At 46.3% G+C, this 19,573-nt stretch overlaps 1 long non-coding RNA gene across 1 annotated transcript; it reads left to right on the forward strand.

Annotated features, from left to right (window-relative positions):
• Nucleotides 1-15,116: 15,116 nt before the first annotated feature.
• Nucleotides 15,117-16,087, forward strand: LOC134431091 (uncharacterized). Its single transcript, XR_010030937.1, has 3 exons — nt 15,117-15,189; nt 15,585-15,742; nt 15,868-16,087. It is a non-coding gene; the product is annotated as an uncharacterized LOC134431091 (long non-coding RNA).
• Nucleotides 16,088-19,573: the final 3,486 nt, after the last annotated feature.

Consider the following 19,573-nt stretch of genomic DNA (forward strand, 5'->3'; position numbering starts at 1 on the left):
TGATAGGTATTACTGGGATTTTGGTTTTGTTTACTGTATGCATAAACATAGAGATTTGGTAGGGCCAGCTGGGCTGCTGGAGTTTTGGGTGTGAATTTATTAGATGGCTTTTGTTAAACACAGAATAATTATATAAGGTAACAGCAAGTTACTCAATTACCCAATTTATCCAGCTAAGTAACCTTACCACAAAGTTTTATATCTTGCCAGTTTTCTGTTCTTCTGCTCCAAGTAGTTGTTGCAAAAAAGAAAGTACTGCTATTTTTCTGAAGAACTTGCTTCTATAACAAGCCCTTTACTCCCCTTGAATCTGAGTCAGAGCTAAACAGCTGCAGCTGCTCTGAGGGCTTGGTGGGATTAGCCCCCTCCCTTTTCCTGGGTGGCATGGGAACGAGAGGCGGGCACCATCAGGGGTATATTAACCCCAGCCGTGGCTGAGGGGCTTCATTCCCTCTCTGGGATGTGTTGGGGTAAGAGCTCTCCTCCCATTTCAGCGAAGAGGCTCTTTCAGCTCGTCTCAGCTTGTTTTCAGCAGGTGTTTCTGGCCATCTAAAGCACAGAGGCTTGGAAGATTCTGTGAAGAAAACAGCATAGAACACAGGGAATATTTAGGTTTGTGATTTTGGGTTTTGTGTCTAGGGGTGGTAAGGTGCCTTTGTAATTTTTGGTTTTGCTCTGTTTTTTTTTTTTTTTTTTTTTGTTTTTTTGTTTTTGGGGTTTTTTTTTTTTTTTTTTTTTTTTTTTTTTAATTCAGGAGTGAGACTCTTTGAAATACCAAGCTGTGTCAAGCACAACAAATTTTCAGCAGATTCATGATGTCTTAAGAGGGATCTGCCCAGTGTCCAAGATGATGTTTGAGACTGAGGCTTCTGATGAGTTGAGGATTGTGATGGGGAGAGGGAGGGTGAGCAGGTGTCCAGTTAGGAGTTATTGTGGATGGAGGGAGGTTTGCAGGCTGCAGGGTGAGAAAGGGTGTTTATTTGTTTATTTGAGGGCCCCCCCACACAAGGCTGTTCAGAAGCCTAGCAGAGGCATTCCCATGTCTTACAGCACACAATGTCATCCACTGCACTCACAGCAATGCCATTTAACTTTGCCTTTCTCTTACCCAGGTGCCACCCCTAATGAAGGCCACAGCCTTGGAATCAGGATGAAGCTGGGGCCTGAGGGAGCCAGGCACACTCAGGAAAGGGCAAGTAGCTGCCTTGCAGGGATTTGGCCCGCTTAACTCTGGACTCACACTTTGGTTTCGGTTTACTTTCTTGTAGCTGACCAAGAGGCTCATAGGCGCTCTTGAGGCCCTCCGAGGCAGACTCATTTCAGGTGCAACGTGGATCCACATCACCGATCATCCAAAAGATAAGTCGGGGGCCATGGCCTGGAGATGAGTGAATAGTGGGTTGGGAGTTCTTGGGGCAGATTTAAAAATGAGCAGAGGGAAAGGCAATCTTGTCCAAGGGCCTCTTAGGACAGCTAAAGGGAGAGGCTCTACTTTTGATGGCAGCTTTCAGGCGGGCAGTGCAGAACAGCTCCGGTGTGCGTCGTGTTGTCCGGTGTGCCGTGTTCCCTAGTGTGTCTTTGGGGTCCCTTTTGCCCTCTTCCCTCGAGGCCCTCACCACAAGCATGATGTGTCGTGTTTCACGTCCCCCTGTTTGTCACGTTCTGTGTCACGGGTGTCTGCGGGTATTTGTGCCAGAGCTGTTCTGCCCTGCTGCATGGCGTGCTTCAGTAGGACAAACCATGGGGAGTTGGAATTTGTAATGTGGGATGTACTTGGCCTCTAGATGCTCTTCCTAGATTGACATAAGGTGTTTGCAGCTTGTGAGTTATCCTGGTGGTGTTTGCCATATGTTCTAACTTTCTTTCATGTGCAGCTGCATTCCAGGTGTGGCAGAGGGTCAGGGTTAGGAGGTGCCGGGCCTTCTTAGGAGCGCGGTGAGTAGCAGAGTGGTGGGCTTTTGCCTGATGTGGTGCCAAGGTCAGGCACTGATGTTTGGTTCTCTTTAATCTAGCTGTCTGAGAGACACCAGTCCGGTGACAGCAAGACCTTCCCAGCTGACGAGGTGGCCTTTCTATGCACCTGAGACGGACTGGCATCCCCAGATGTCTGAGAGATAAGTAGAGGGCTGTGACCCACAGAAGGGGTGAAGGCAGGGTGCTGGTTTGGGAATTACTGGGAGGGGTTTTTGAGTCCGATTTGGAGGTGGGGGGTGTTCATGAAGTGGCCCCTTAGGCCCCATAAAAGCCACGTCTCACTTTTGATCCCAGTGCTGCGGTATGCAGGGCAGAGCAGTCCCGGTGTGTCTCGTGTCACTTGTCTGTTGTGCATTATGTGTTATTTGTGTATCCCATGTCTTTTACCTTAGGGGGGCCTGTCAGAAACCTTGGCATCCTTGTTAGCATCTGTGATCACTGCATTCCCTGGCCTGGCACCCAGGCCACAGAACTTTTGACTGGGGAGCTCAGACAGGCATCAGACTCTCTTCTCTCTTTGGAAGCATCCAGTCAGGTGTCTTGTCAGGTCTTGTTCTGAGCTGTACGGACAGCTATGCCCCACCTGGATCCATTGTGGTGGATTAGGACTTGTAAGAATGTGAGGGTAGGCAGAGGATTCTGACCATAGGATTCCTAGGCATCGATCTTTGCTGTTCTTGGAATAAATCCTTCAGTTAGCATCTTCTTCCTCCAGGGTTCTCTGAGCCTCATCAGCTGACCGTCAGTTTGAACTCAGTCATCTCCTTTTGCATTCTCTCAGTCCTTGCAGCCATTTTCCTTGCCAAGAGATTTCTGTTCCTGTTGTGTCCCCGTTGTCTGTCCTGTCCTGCCTGTCCTGTGTCACGGGTGTCAGCACACGTATGTGCCGGAGCTGCTCTGCCCTGCCGCACAGCCTGGTGCGATAGGAGAGGGCCCGCGGAGTTGAAATGTGTAATGTGGGGTGTAGTTGGACTCTAGGTGGGATTTGTAGATGGACACAGGATATCTGGAGCTCCTCAGTTATCCTGCAACAGTTTGACTCTTGTCCTACCTATTTTTTCAGATTGAGATGTATTAAATCGGTGCCAGAGGGCCCCATCCCGTTGAGGGGTTTGCCCCGAGCAGGCGAGGCCCCATTTGTCTCTGCAGCAGAAGTGTGTATGGTGACTGTGTTACAGCACTGTTCTTTGTCTTTCTTTTTAGGAAGTCAATCTGGATACCAGCAGCCAAGGTGAGCAGTGGAGAGAAGTGGTTCTTATTGCTCAGCTCTCAAGAAGAACAATTTTTCACCAGATGGATCATGTCGCAAGAGAGATCTGCCCCGTGTCAAGGATGATGTTTGAGATTGAAGCTTCAGGTGAGTTGAGGGTTGTGACTGGGAGAGAGAGGGTGATCAGGTATCCAGTTAGGAGTTCTTGGGAGGGGGTTTGCAGGCAGCAGGATGAGAAAGGGTGTTTGTTTGTTTATTTGAGGGGCCCCCCCACACAAGGCTGTTCAGAAGCCTAGCAGAGGCATTCCCGTGTCTTACAGCACACAAGGTCATCCACTGCACTCACAGCAATGCCATTTAACTTTGCCTTTCTCTTACCCAGGTGCCACCCCTAATGAAGGCCACAGCCTTGGAATCAGGATGAAGCTGGGGCCTGAGGGAGCCAGGCACACTCAGGAAAGGGCAAGTAGCTGCCTTGCAGGGATTTGGCCCGCTTAACTCTGGACTCACACTTTGGTTTCGGTTTACTTTCTTGTAGCTGACCAAGAGGCTCATAGGCGCTCTTGAGGACCTCCGAGGCAGACTCATTTCAGGTGCAATGTGGATCCACGTCACCGATCATCCAAAAGATAAGTCGGGGGCCATGGCCTGGAGATGAGTGAATAGGGGGTTGGGAGTTCTTGGGGCAGATTTAAAAATGAGCAGAGGGAAAGGCAATCTTGTCCAAGGGCCTCTTAGGACAGCTAAAGGGAGAGGCTCTACTTTTGATGGCAGCTTTCAGGCGGGCAGTGCAGAACAGCTCCGGTGTGCGTCGTGTTGTCCGGTGTGCCGTGTTCCCTAGTGTGTCTTTGGGGTCCCTTTTGCCCTCTTCCCTCGAGGCCCTCACCACAAGCATGATGTGTCGTGTTTCACGTCCCCCTGTTTGTCACGTTCTGTGTCACGGGTGTCTGCGGGTATTTGTGCCAGAGCTGTTCTGCCCTGCTGCATGGCGTGCTTCAGTAGGACAAACCATGGGGAGTTGGAATTTGTAATGTGGGATGTACTTGGCCTCTAGATGCTCTTCCTAGATTGACATAAGGTGTTTGCAGCTTGTGAGTTATCCTGGTGGTGTTTGCCATATGTTCTAACTTTCTTTCATGTGCAGCTGCATTCCAGGTGTGGCAGAGGGTCAGGGTTAGGAGGTGCCGGGCCTTCTTAGGAGCGCGGTGAGTAGCAGAGTGGTGGGGTTTTGGCCGATGCGGTGCCAAGGTCAGGCCCTGATGTTTGGTTCTCTTTAATCTAGCAATCTGAGAGACGCCAGTCCGGTGCCAGCAGGACCTTCCCAGCTGACGAGGTGGCCTTTCTATGCACCTGAGACGGACTGGCATCCCCAGATGTCTGAGAGATAAGTAGAGGGCTGTGACCCACAGAAGGGATGGAGGCATGGTGCTGGTTTGGGAATTAGTGGGAGGGGTTTTTGACTCCGATTTGGAGGTGGGGGGTGTTCATGAAGTGGCCCCTTAGGCCCCATAGAAGCCACGTCGCACTTTTGATCCCAGTGCTGAGGAGCGCAGGGCAGAGAAGTCCCGGTGTGTCTCATGTCACTTGTCTTTTGTGCATTATGTGTTGTTTGTGTATGCCATGTCTTTTACCTTAGGGGGGCCTGTCAGAAACCTTGGCATCCTTGTTAGCATCTGTGATCACTGCATTCCCTAGCCTGGCACCCAGGCCACAGAACTTTTGACTGGGGAGCTCAGACAGGCATCAGACTCTCTTCTCTCTTTGGAAGCATCCAGTCAGGTGTCTTGTCAGGTCTTGTTCTGAGCTGTACGGACAGCTGTGCCCCACCTGGATCCATTTTGGTGGATTAGACTTTTAAGAATGTGAGGGCAGGCAGAGGATTCTGACCATAGGATTCCTAGGCATCGATCTTTGCTGTTCTTGGAATAAATCCTTCAGTTAGCATCTTCTTCCTCCAGGGTTCTCTGAGCCTCATCAGCTGACCGTCAGTTTGAACTCAGTCATCTCCTTTTGCATTCTCTCAGTCCTTGCAGCCATTTTCCTTGCCAAGAGATTTCTGTTCCTGTTGTGTCCCCGTTGTCTGTCCTGTCCTGTCCTGCCTGTCCTGTGTCACGGGTGTCAGCACACGTATGTGCCGGAGCTGCTCTGCCCTGCCGCATAGCCTGGTGCGATAGGAGAGGGCCCGGGGACTTGGAATGTGTAATGTGGGGTGTAGTTGGACTCTAGGGTGCATTTGTAGATGGACTCAGGATATCTGGAGCTCCTCAGTTATCCTGCAACAGTTTGACTCTTGTCCTACCTTTTATTTCAGATTGAGATGGATTGAATCGGTGCCAGAGGGCCCCATCCCGGGTGAGGGGATTGCCCTGAGCAGGTGAGGCCCCATTTGTCTCTGCAGCAGAAGTGTGTATGGTGACTGTGTTACAGCACTGTTCTTTGTCTTTCTTTTCAGGAAGTCAATCTGGATACCAGCAGCCAAGGTGAGCAGTGGAGAGAAGTGGTTCTTATTGCTCAGCTCTCAAGAACAACATGTCGCAAGAGAGATCTGCCCAGTGTCAAGGATGATGTTTGAGATTGAAGCTTCAGGTGAGTTGAGGGTTGTGACTGGGAGAGAGAGGGTGATCAGGTATCCCGTTAGGAGTTCTTGGGAGGGGGTTTGCAGGCAGCAGGGTGAGAAAGGGTGTTTATTTGTTTATTTGAGGGCCCCCCCACACAAGGCTGTTCAGAAGCCTAGCAGAGGCATTCCCGTGTCTTACAGCACACAAGGTCATCCACTGCACTCACAGCAATGCCATTTAACTTTGCCTTTCTCTTACCCAGGTGCCACCCCTAATGAAGGCCACAGCCTTGGAATCAGGATGAAGCTGGAGCCTGAGGGAGCCAGGCACACTCAGGAAAGGGCAAGTAGCTGCCTTGCTGGGATTTGGCCCGCATAACTCTGGTCTCACACTTTGGTTTCGGTTTTCTTTATTGTAGCTGACACCTGAGAGACACCAGCCCGGTGCCAGCAGGACCTTCCCCGCTGATGAGGTGGCCTTTCTATGCACGTGACACAGACTGGCATCCCCAGATGTCTGAGAGATAAGTAGAGGGCTGTGACCCACAGAGGGGATGGAGGCATGGTGCTGGTTTGGGAATTACTGGGAGGGGTTTTTGAGTCCAATTTGGAGGTGGGGAGTGTTCATGAAGTGGCCCCTTAGGCCCCATAGAAGCCACGTCTCACTTTTGATCCCAGTGCTGCGGTATGCAGGGCAGAGCAGTCCCGGTGTGTCTCGTGTCACTTGTCTGTTGTGCATTATGTGTTGTTTGTGTATGCCATGTCTTTTACCTTAGGGGGGCCTGTCAGAAACCCTGGCATCCTTGTTAGCATCTGTGATCTCTGCATTCCTTGGCCTGGCACCCAGGCCATAGATGCGATTCTGATACCTGTCTGAGCTCCCCGGTCAAAAGTTCTCTCTTTGGAAGCATCCAGTCAGGTGTCTTGTCAGGTCTTGTTCTGAGCTGTACGGACAGCTATGCCCCACCTGGATCCATTGTGGTGGATTAGGACTTGTAAGAATGTGAGGGCAGGCAGAGGATTCTGACCATAGGATTCCTAGGCATTGATCTTTGCTGTTCTTGGAATAAATCCTTCAGTTAGCATCTTCTTCCTCCAGGGTTCTCTGAGCCTCATCAGCTGACCGTCAGTTTGAACTCAGTCATCTCCTTTTGCATTCTCTCAGTCCTTGCAGCCATTTTCCTTGCCAAGAGATTTCTGTTCCTGTTGTGTCCCCGTTGTCTGTCCTGTCCTGTCCTGCCTGTCCTGTGTCACGGGTGTCAGCACACGTATGTGCCGGAGCTGCTCTGCCCTGCCGCACAGCCTGGTGCGATAGGAGAGGGCCCGGGGACTTGGAATGTGTAATGTGGGGTGTAGTTGGACTCTAGGTGGGATTTGTAGATGGACACAGAATATCTGGAGCTCCTCAGTTATCCTGCAACAGTTTGACTCTTGTCCTACCTATTTTTTCAGATTGAGATGGATTAAATCGGTGCCAGAGGGCCCCATCCCGGGTGAGGCGATTGCCCCGAGCAGGTGAGGCCCCATTTGTCTCTGCAGCAGAAGTGTGTATGGTGACTGTGTTACAGCACTGTTCTTTGTCTTTCTTTTCAGGAAGTCAATCTGGATACCAGCAGCCAAGGTGAGCAGTGGAGAGAAGTGGTTCTTATTGCTCAGCTCTCAAGAAGAACAATTTTTCAGCAGATGGATCATGTCGCAAGAGAGATCTGCCCAGTGTCAAGGATGATGTTTGAGATTGAAGCTTCAGGTGAGCTGAGGGTTGTGACTGGGAGAGAGAGGGTGATCAGGGATCCCATTAGGAGTTCTTGGGAGGGGGTTTGCAGGCAGCAGGGTGAGAAAGGGTGTTTATTTGTTTATTTGAGGGCCCCCCCACACAAGGCTGTTCAGAAGCCTAGCAGAGGCATTCCCGTGTCTTACAGCACACAAGGTCATCCACTGCACTCACAGCAATGCCATTTAACTTTGCCTTTCTCTTACCCAGGTGCCACCCCTAATGAAGGCCACAGCCTTGGAATCAGGATGAAGCTGGAGCCTGAGGGAGCCAGGCACACTCAGGAAAGGGCAAGTAGCTGCCTTGCTGGGATTTGGCCCGCATAACTCTGGACTCACACTTTGGTTTCGGTTTACTTTCTTGTAGCTGACCAAGAGGCTCATAGGCGCTCATGAGGCCCGCCGAGGCAGACTCGTTTCAGGTGCAACGTGGATCCACGTCACCGATCATCCAAAAGATAAGTCGAGGGCCATGGCCTGGAGATGAGTGAATAGTGGGTTGGGAGTTCTTGGGGCAGATTTAAAAATGAGCAGAGGGAAAGGCAATCTTGTCCAAGGGCCTCTTAGGACAGCTAAAGGGAGAGGCTCTACTTTTGATGGCAGCTTTCAGGCGGGCAGTGCAGAACAGCTCCGGTGTGCGTCGTGTTGTCCGGTGTGCCGTGTTCCCTAGTGTGTCTTTGGGGTCCCTTTTGCCCTCTTCCCTCGAGGCCCTCACCACAAGCATGATGTGTCGTGTTTCACGTCCCCCTGTTTGTCACGTTCTGTGTCACGGGTGTCTGCGGGTATTTGTGCCAGAGCTGTTCTGCCCTGCTGCATGGCGTGCTTCAGTAGGACAAACCATGGGGAGTTGGAATTTGTAATGTGGGATGTACTTGGCCTCTAGATGCTCTTCCTAGATTGACATAAGGTGTTTGCAGCTTGTGAGTTATCCTGGTGGTGTTTGCCATATGTTCTAACTTTCTTTCATGTGCAGCTGCATTCCAGGTGTGGCAGAGGGTCAGGGTTAGGAGGTGCCGGGCCTTCTTAGGAGCGCGGTGAGTAGCAGAGTGGTGGGGTTTTGGCCGATGCGGTGCCAAGGTCAGGCCCTGATGTTTGGTTCTCTTTAATCTAGCAATCTGAGAGACGCCAGTCCGGTGCCAGCAGGACCTTCCCAGCTGACGAGGTGGCCTTTCTATGCACCTGAGACGGACTGGCATCCCCAGATGTCTGAGAGATAAGTAGAGGGCTGTGACCCACAGAAGGGATGGAGGCATGGTGCTGGTTTGGGAATTAGTGGGAGGGGTTTTTGACTCCGATTTGGAGGTGGGGGGTGTTCATGAAGTGGCCCCTTAGGCCCCATAGAAGCCACGTCGCACTTTTGATCCCAGTGCTGAGGAGCGCAGGGCAGAGAAGTCCCGGTGTGTCTCATGTCACTTGTCTTTTGTGCATTATGTGTTGTTTGTGTATGCCATGTCTTTTACCTTAGGGGGGCCTGTCAGAAACCTTGGCATCCTTGTTAGCATCTGTGATCACTGCATTCCCTAACCTGGCACCCAGGCCACAGAACTTTTGACTGGGGAGCTCAGACAGGCATCAGACTCTCTTCTCTCTTTGGAAGCATCCAGTCAGGTGTCTTGTCAGGTCTTGTTCTGAGCTGTACGGACAGCTGTGCCCCACCTGGATCCATTTTGGTGGATTAGACTTTTAAGAATGTGAGGGCAGGCAGAGGATTCTGACCATAGGATTCCTAGGCATCGATCTTTGCTGTTCTTGGAATAAATCCTTCAGTTAGCATCTTCTTTCTCCAGGGTTCTCTGAGCCTCATCAGCTGACCGTCAGTTTGAACTCAGTCATCTCCTTTTGCATTCTCTCAGTCCTTGCAGCCATTTTCCTTGCCAAGAGATTTCTGTTCCTGTTGTGTCCCCGTTGTCTGTCCTGTCCTGTCCTGCCTGTCCTGTGTCACGGGTGTCAGCACACGTATGTGCCGGAGCTGCTCTGCCCTGCCGCATAGCCTGGTGCGATAGGAGAGGGCCCGGGGACTTGGAATGTGTAATGTGGGGTGTAGTTGGACTCTAGGGTGGATTTGTAGATGGACTCAGGATATCTGGAGCTCCTCAGTTATCCTGCAACAGTTTGACTCTTGTCCTACCTTTTATTTCAGATTGAGATGGATTGAATCGGTGCCAGAGGGCCCCATCCCGGGTGAGGGGATTGCCCTGAGCAGGTGAGGCCCCATTTGTCTCTGCAGCAGAAGTGTGTATGGTGACTGTGTTACAGCACTGTTCTTTGTCTTTCTTTTCAGGAAGTCAATCTGGATACCAGCAGCCAAGGTGAGCAGTGTAGAGAAGTGGTTCTTATTGCTCAGCTCTCAAGAACAACATGTCGCAAGAGAGATCTGCCCAGTGTCAAGGATGATGTTTGAGATTGAAGCTTCAGGTGAGCTGAGGGTTGTGACTGGGAGAGAGAGGGTGATCAGGTATCCCATTAGGAGTTCTTGGGAGGGGGTTTGCAGGCAGCAGGGTGAGAAAGGGTGTTTATTTGTTTATTTGAGGGCCCCCCCACACAAGGCTGTTCAGAAGCCTAGCAGAGGCATTCCCGTGTCTTACAGCACACAAGGTCATCCACTGCACTCACAGCAATGCCATTTAACTTTGCCTTTCTCTTACCCAGGTGCCACCCCTAATGAAGGCCACAGCCTTGGAATCAGGATGAAGCTGGAGCCTGAGGGAGCCAGGCACACTCAGGAAAGGGCAAGTAGCTGCCTTGCTGGGATTTGGCCCGCATAACTCTGGTCTCACACTTTGGTTTCGGTTTTCTTTATTGTAGCTGACACCTGAGAGACACCAGCCCGGTGCCAGCAGGACCTTCCCCGCTGACGAGGTGGCCTTTCTATGCACGTGACACAGACTGGCATCCCCAGATGTCTGAGAGATAAGTAGAGGGCTGTGACCCACAGAGGGGATGGAGGCATGGTGCTGGTTTGGGAATTACTGGGAGGGGTTTTTGAGTCCAATTTGGAGGTGGGGAGTGTTCATGAAGTGGCCCCTTAGGCCCCATAGAAGCCACGTCTCACTTTTGATCCCAGTGCTGCGGTATGCAGGGCAGAGCAGTCCCGGTGTGTCTCGTGTCACTTGTCTGTTGTGCATTATGTGTTGTTTGTGTATGCCATATCTTTTACCTTAGGGGGGCCTGTCAGAAACCCTGGCATCCTTGTTAGCATCTGTGATCTCTGCATTCCTTGGCCTGGCACCCAGGCCATAGATGCGATTCTGATACCTGTCTGAGCTCCCCGGTCAAAAGTTCTCTCTTTGGAAGCATCCAGTCAGGTGTCTTGTCAGGTCTTGTTCTGAGCTGTACGGACAGCTGTGCTCCCCTGGATCCATTTTGGTGGATTAGGACTTGTAAGAATGTGAGGGCAGGCAGAGGATTCTGACCATAGGATTCCTAGGCATCGATCTTTGCTGTTCTTGGAATAAATCCTTCAGTTAGCATCTTCTTTCTCCAGGGTTCTCCGAGCCTCATCAGCTGACCGTCACTTTGAACTCAGTCATCTCCTTTTGCATTCTCTCAGTCCTTGCAGCCATTTTCCTTGCCAAGAGATTTCTGTTCCGGTTGTGTCCCCGTTGTCTGTCCTGTCCTGCCTGTCCTGTGTCACGGGTGTCAGCACACGTATGTGCCGGAGCTGCTCTGCCCTGCCGCATAGCCTGGTGCGATAGGAGAGGGCCCGGGGACTTGGAATGTGTAATGTGGGGTGTAGTTGGACTCTAGGTGGGATTTGTAGATGGACTCAGGATATCTGGAGCTCCTCAGTTATCCTGCAACAGTTTGACTCTTGTCCTACCTTTTTTTTCAGATTGAGATGGATTGAATCGGTGCCAGAGGGCCCCATCCCGGGTGAGGGGATTGCCCCGAGCAGGTGAGGCCCCATTTGTCTCTGCAGCAGAAGTGTGTATGGTGACTGTGTTACAGCACTGTTCTTTGTCTTTCTTTTTAGGAAGTCAATCTGGATGCCAGCAGCCAAGGTGAGCAGTGTAGAGAAGTGGTTCTTATTGCTCAGCTCTCAAGAACAACATGTCGCAAGAGAGATCTGCCCAGTGTCAAGGATGATGTTTGAGATTGAAGCTTCAGGTGAGTTGAGGGTTGTGACTGGGAGAGAGAGGGTGATCAGGGATCCCGTTAGGAGTTCTTGGGAGGGGGTTTGCAGGCAGCAGGGTGAGAAAGGGTGTTTATTTGTTTATTTGAGGGCCCCCCCACACAAGGCTGTTCAGAAGCCTAGCAGAGGCATTCCCGTGTCTTACAGCACACAAGGTCATCCACTGCACTCACAGCAATGCCATTTAACTTTGCCTTTCTCTTACCCAGGTGCCACCCCTAATGAAGGCCACAGCCTTGGAATCAGGATGAAGCTGGAGCCTGAGGGAGCCAGGCACACTCAGGAAAGGGCAAGTAGCTGCCTTGCTGGGATTTGGCCCGCATAACTCTGGACTCACACTTTGGTTTCGGTTTACTTTCTTGTAGCTGACCAAGAGGCTCATAGGCGCTCATGAGGCCCGCCGAGGCAGACTCGTTTCAGGTGCAACGTGGATCCACGTCACCGATCATCCAAAAGATAAGTCAGGGGCCATGGCCTGGAGATGAGTGAATAGTGGGTTGGGAGTTCTTGGGGCAGATATAAAAATGAGCAGAGGGAAAGGCAATCTTGTCCAAGGGCCTCTTAGGACAGCTAAAGGGAGAGGCTCTACTTTTGATGGCAGCTTTCAGGCGGGCAGTGCAGAACAGCTCCGGTGTGCGTCGTGTTGTCCGGTGTGCCGTGTTCCCTAGTGTGTCTTTGGGGTCCCTTTTGCCCTCTTCCCTCGAGGCCCTCACCACAAGCATGATGTGTCGTGTTTCACGTCCCCCTGTTTGTCACGTTCTGTGTCACGGGTGTCTGCGGGTATTTGTGCCGGAGTTGTTCTGCCCTGCTGCATGGCGTGCTTCAGTAGGACAAACCATGGGGAGTTGGAATTTGTAATGTGGGCTGTACTTGGCCTCTAGATGGGATTTGTCGATGGACACATGATTTCTGGAGCTCTTAAGTTATCCTGCAACTGTCTGCCTCCTTTTCTAACTTTTTTTTCAGATGCACCTCCTGAGATGACTACAGTAGTTCTGGAGGTTCCATCTTCTCAAAGGGTATAGGGTTCAAGAATTCATCTTGCAAAGAGTTATATCAAGTCCTGGCTTGTATTGTACGTACCTATCTTGACTTGTACATGTCTGTACTTACACAGCATGTAAGTGCGTCGCCTTATATGGTGTATGCTTACACCCTGTGTACACTTGCACTGTTTTCCTCAGCTTATATATTGTGTGTACTTACATTGTGCCATTTATGATTGGAGCTGCCCTGCCCTGGCACGTAGTCACAGTTAGGTAGAACATTTATCAAAATTTTACTGGTCATCTGTGTTCTATGGGATTTTGGATACAAAATTTATCGGTCCGGAGCGGGGACAAGTCTTGGCTGTCAGATAGCCACTCGTTGACCCTTCCTGTCATCTCACAGGTCCCCAAGCCTGCTGATTTCCCCAGAATCTACCATTTGACGTCAGGGAGCAGCAGCCAGAAGATGTGTCACAGCACTTTCTTCTGCGTCTTGAGTATGGGATGCAGTGAGCGTGTAAATGGAAAGAGTGTGTGAGCGTGTGTGAGAGCATGTGACTGTGTCTGTGTCTGCTCGTCTCTGCATGTGTGAGCACATGCTGACTGGATTTAAGCTTGTGTGTGTGACTTGTGCTTTCCAGGTTTTGCAACTCATTGTTAAATTTAGAATAAAAAATCCCCAGCTGGGTTACATTGTATGTTCTGACATGGTATGTACCTATGTTGGCTTAAAACCCAGAAAAACAGACGAAGATAGGCAAGAAAAAACCCAGGAAAAAACCCCAAGATGGGTGAGGAAAAACCCAGAAAAATACCCCGATGATGGGCAAGAAGAAACCTAGAGCAAAACCTGAAAATGGGCAAGAAAAAAACCAGAAAAAAACAAGAAAAAAAACCCTGAAGGTGGGCAAGAAAAAACCCAGAAAAAAACCCAGAAGAAAATTCCAACAAGGGCAAGAAAAGACCCAGAAAACACCCAGAAAAAATTGCAACCAAAGTATAAATATAGAAATGTGTTTCAAATATATGCAGATAAATAATTTAACAGTTCTTTATATAAAATATAAAATAACCTAAATCAACACAATCTGTAATACTGCATATATCTTATTATAGTGTATTATAGGATATTGATATAAAATAGATTATTTATGTGTATCGTATCTTATTTATATAGTTTGTTATATATTACACCATATTGATATACTGTATGTTTTTTTAAGTAGTTTAAAATAAAGGGGGATTTTGTTTTTTATTTGGCAAAAGCAAGTGTTTTAGTATAAAAATTATAAATACAAATAATATAAAGCTAGAAATCTAAGTATAGAAATAGACAATAAATAGCTAAAGGTTAATATAAAAATTAAAAATATGTACCATATCTACTGGTACAACTTACAGATAAATTCTTTTTTAACTTATTGTTTCTTATATTATTTGAATAGGATACATATTATATATCATTATTATATTCACATTTATGTTTATATTTAAGCATTATATTAGTCATGCAAGCTATAAATATAAAAACAGTTCAATGTAGTTTAAAAGAATAGAGCTTTTTTATTTCTTTAGTTAGGATGGGATTTTTATTTTAAACAATAAAAGCATGATAGAAATGTAATTTTAAACATAGAAATATACAATCAATATAGAAAGATATTTATCAAACCAGAAAATATAAGTAAATATAAATAATAGGAATAGACAGAATATGTTATATAAATTACATGCTACATCAATGTCCACTGTAAAGATGCATGTGAAATTTTATATTTCTATTTTTCTTATTTATATTATGTAAACATGGCTTTAAATCAAGTGGGCTTGTTTGGTTCTGGTCGGGTAAGAGGCAGGTTTTTGGCATTTATTTCAGGCCAGTTTTTGGTGGGGGTCGCCCCTGTTATTTTTTGCCGCCTTCTCTGCCCGCAGCCCTGAGGCGCGCTGCGCCCCTGGCTGGGGCGGGCGGCAGTGCTGCCGCTTTGTGGGCAGAGCGCGGTACTGCAGCTCTCAGCCGCCAGGCAGCCGAGAGGCCGCCATGTTGGGAGTGGCGAGTTGCGGATGTCACGGAGTTTTTCTTGACCTTCTCAAGACGGCGGCGAAAAGGGCTGGGAAGTCGAGGACCCGGCTCGGTCTAATCGGCTGCCTGCATGGAACACCGACGCCAGGGCGGCTCCGACGGCTTTTTATGTGGCATTTTTAGTGTATAAGACACGGACTATGTGGTCAGCGGCGCTGCGGGCGGGCGTATTTAGGCGGGTTGCTGACAGGCATCTGCCTAATCGCCTATCTCTTCCGAGGGTCCTCTTTCACTCGCCAGCTTGGGAAGGGCACGTCGTGAATGTCGCGGACTTTCTTTGACCTTCTCAAGATGGCGGCGAAATGGGCAGGGAAATCGCACACCCCTGTAAATCTGCCCCCCTGTGGCCACAGAGCGGGATCGCATCCCCCGAGCCAGCGCCCTGCCCCTCGCCGCTGAGTGCCGGGGGCGGGGCACGGACGCCGCTGCCGAGCGAAGGAAGGGCCAGGGGCGGGAGCTAGCGGTGGTCGGGCCAGGGTCTGTAAATGGCGGGGACGGGGGAAGGACATTCGGGAGTGCAAAGGGACGCGATGGCCGAGAAGAATGGCCGCGGCGGGGGTGGCCCGGCGGGACCGGGTTCGGCGGGCGGCGGAGGTGCGGTCGTAGCGCTCCGGGGCAGCGGACGGGGGCGGGCGAGCGGCATCGGAACAGGGCGGCAGCCCCCGATCCCGCGCCCGCCCCCGCCCCGCTCCAGGCTCTGGGAGCGACCGCGGGCTGGACAATCCCGGCGGGGCGGCCCCGGGCAGGCGGCGGAGCGGGGCCGTGGCGCTCCCCGCCCTCGCTGCCGACAGCTTTGGAGGGTCGGGCCGGGCGCCCGTCCCGTCCCGTCCCGCCGCGTCCCGGTCTCTGTAAACTCCTCTCTGGCTTTGCAGGTCTGTGCTGGACAGTGGGAGAAAGGTCCGTGCTGGTTGCTGTGTCCTCGGTGAGCAGAGAGCTCTGACCTTGGCCGCATGGGCTGCTGAGTGCTGGAACAATGGGGATGCGCTTTTATTTATTTAGTGACCTTTACAGATTTATTCCCCTGCTTCAGGTGAGCGTGCATCATTGCCGGCTTGGGATTGAGTGAAATGCGCTGAGGAACCCAGTTCTGGGGAGGGAGGGAGGGAAATCCTCTCTTAACATTTACCAAAATCTTTTGTCAACTCATCACGGCAGGACAGCGTGAAGACTGAAAATGTAAGAAGATGTGGAGGGAAACAGAGAATCTGACAGTAGCATCGAACGTAGAAGTGCACGAATTTTGCTTTTTTGCTTGGATTTAAACTCCGAAGTTGTAAGGAATTTGGGAATGAGAAGGGACCTTACAGAAGAAGAAGGAGTTGTTGTTACAGTCCTGGCAAAAGCTTTTGTTCTAGCTAATAAAAGAAGTTAGTGAAGGAAAAAAAAACCACTTTTTTTTTCTTTTTGTTTTTTAAACTATTATATTAATTGGTGGTATATGGTGTGTTGTTTTATTTCTTGGTGTTATTAACTCTGTGTAGATTGTTTTTTGAGTGAAGCTGACTTTGGATGGGTTGTTTTGTATTTGAGGTAGGAGTAATTTCAATAGGTTTCTTTCATAGACTTCTGATAGGTATTACTGTGATTTTGGTTTTGTTTACTGTATGTATAAACCTAGAGCTTTGGTAGGGCCAGCTGGGCTGCTGGAGTTTTGGGTGTGAATTTATTAGAGGGCTTTTGTTAAATGCAGTTTTTAATTTTTGAAATGTTTTTCGATGTAGTGGTTTTAAGGTGGTTTTTAAGAACTCGTTGTATTGTTTTATGTTGTTTGTAGTTGGTGTATGATAAGGGATGTGGTGTGACTTCTTGAACGCTATGGTTTTGGTGTTCCTAAGTTCTGATTTCTTTCTGGTTGGATAGGTTTTTTTATTTATATTTTTTGGGACAGGGGCATTTATATGGTGGGGTTTTATAGGCAATATTTTTTTAATTTAGTTCGTGATATTTTTTAGTATTTTAATAATTTAGATTTTTTATTTTCATGGTTTTAATTTTTTTTTAATTTTGTCAAATAGCTTTTATAGATTATATGTTATTATTTGTGCATAAAGGTAGAGGGTTTTTTTTAGTGATGTTTAGGGTCAGTTGTACAGTTTTGAGTCTAGTGAGTTGCTTTGCTTTAATTTTTACTGGGTGTTTGTTTTTATTAGCAGCTGTGTCATTTTCAAGGTGTATTTGGGTGTTTGAGATATTGGTTTAGGAGGCAGTTTATGATGAGAATGTGCGGAGGTTTAGGGCTAGTTCTAAATCCCACTATCAGTTATTTACAGTTTGGTTTATTTCAGTTTTTATTGGGGTTCAATGTTGTGGGATGTTTGTTCTCTTAGTAATAGAAATAGGTTTTATTTTGCTGTGCTGCGATGGGATGAGCTTGTGCTGCGTACTGCTGCTGACAAAGGTACAGTATTTTTATGGCTCTGATGTGACAGGTTAATGAATTTATATGGTCTAATATATAGATGAAAATAAAAAAAAAATAAATTTAAAAATAAATATAACATTAGAGTGGTAAACAAATATAGAAATCAAATAGATAAATACGTAAAACTAATTGATATGTACTATGTTACAATTCTATACCATATATTATATAATCTATTACATATATAAACAAAGATATATATATATAGAATGTAAATATAAAAATGTTAAAATAACTTGGAGATTTTTGGGGGTTTTTTTAGGTTATAGGCTGGTTTTTTTTTTATAAATAATATAAATAGAAATAATATAAAAGTAGAAATCCAGATATTGGTATATAAATTACATATTTATATATCTATAAACATTTAATATGAATAAATATAAGTAAAAGAAATACATATTATAAAAATAATAGATCTATTATTTTTTTATTAAAAGGTATTCTCTCTAATCTATCACATCTATAAGTATAATAAATTAAATTTGTAGATGTGAATAGAATTTTAACTATTGTTTAAATCAAGGGGTGTCCTTGGTTTTTATTTGGTTATAGGCAGGAGTTTCATTTTAAGTAATATAAGTATTATAAAAATGTGAATCTTTATATTCATAGCTCAGCAATTTGAAATATATAATAATTATATAAAGAGAATCTTAACTAAAATATAAATATAAGTAAGTAAAATGCAGATTTGTAATATAGAATATAAATGACATTATATGGCAATATAAATTATAAATGGGAATAAAAATATAAAGATATGTAAATATATTTTAAAGGAAAGGGAATTTTTTGGCTTTCATTTCAGTAGAGGCAGGGGTTTTATTTTAAATAACATAAGTGTTACAGAAGTAAAAATCTTGACACAGGAATATATAATCAATATATCAAAATATGTATAAAATATATAAATAAGTGCTTGGAGTAGATGTAATATAGAATATAAATTTATTTATAAATTGACATTGATAAAGATAAATGTATAAGTAAGCAATATACATTAGTATACATTGTAAATACAAATGTGAATATAAATATGAAAACATAAGGATATATATATTTAAATATCTTTTAAAAGAAAGGGTTGGGGTTTTTTTTGGTTCTTACTGGGTTAGAGGCAGGGTTTTTATTATAAATAATATGAATATGGATATTACTGTTATAAATATACATAGAAGTATCAAATACATCTCAATATTGAGAAATATATATCTTGATTATATAAGTAAATATAAATATCAGGAAGAGATGTAATGGAGAATACAAATAAGAGTATACATTAGTATACATTTTAAATGTAAAAGTGAGTATGAACCCGAAAAAAAGATTATTAAAAAAAAATCCTGTCTCAAATTAAAGCCAAAAAGAACCCCCTTTTTTAAACTGTATTTCAATATTTTTCAAAATTCAAAGTGTTACAGAAGTAAAAATCCTAACACAAAGAAATAATAAATAGATGAAGATATTAATAAAAATATATTAATAAATATAAGGAATACTAACAGATGTAAAATAGAAAATAAATTTATAAAGTAATCGGACATTAAAAATGAAAAGTTAAACATTATACACACCAATATACATTGTGAATATAAATTTGGATATAAATATAATAAACATAATTTTTAAAAAAATTAAATACACGTAAATTTAAGGGGTTCTTTTTGGCTTTTATACGGGTAGAGGCAGAGTAATTTTTTTAAAGAAATTAAGTATATATTTTTGTTAGCATTTTTACTTTTGTAACACTTACAACGTAAAAATATGTATAAAAATAAATCAACACATTTAGGTATTAGGGATAGATGTAATATAGTATATAAATTTGTTTATAAATAAAATGTATAACAGACAGTATACATCAATATACATTGTAAATAAAAAGGTGAGTATTATTATGAAAAATATTCATAAAAATATTTAAATATTTCTTAAAAGAACTTACTCGGTTTTGGTTTTTGTTTTCTTTTTTATCCTATGAGGTTAGAGGCAGGAGGGTTTTTTTTCTTCTTCCTGGTTGTTTTGGGGCATTTATTTCAGAGGAGTTTTTGGCGTGGGTCCGCCCTGTTCTTTTTTGCCGCGTTCCCTGCCTTCGCCTTGTTTGAGAGTCCCAAGCACCTCCAGCAATATGCCACCAGGAACTTGGGCTGCTGACTTTTGCTTACCTGGGGAAAGGGTCAGCAGTAGTGTTCAGGAGCCTGGGGAAAGGTGTGGCCAGCTGTCTGCTGAAATTTCACCTTGCACAGGATGCCTCCCAGACCTAAGCTGCCGCCACCGCAAAGTCAGGCTGGTTTGAGGGTCCCAAATGGCTCCAGCAATCTTCCATCAGGAACCTGGGCTGCTGAGTTTTCTTCTACTGGGGAAGGGCTGGCAGTGGTGCTAAGGAGGCCATGAAGCGGCTGGCTGCCTGCTCAAATTCTGTATTGCGAAATGTGC

Source organism: Melospiza melodia, chromosome 1 (assembly GCF_035770615.1).
Source record: "Melospiza melodia melodia isolate bMelMel2 chromosome 1, bMelMel2.pri, whole genome shotgun sequence".
In the NCBI taxonomy this organism is placed as follows: domain Eukaryota; kingdom Metazoa; phylum Chordata; class Aves; order Passeriformes; family Passerellidae; genus Melospiza; species Melospiza melodia.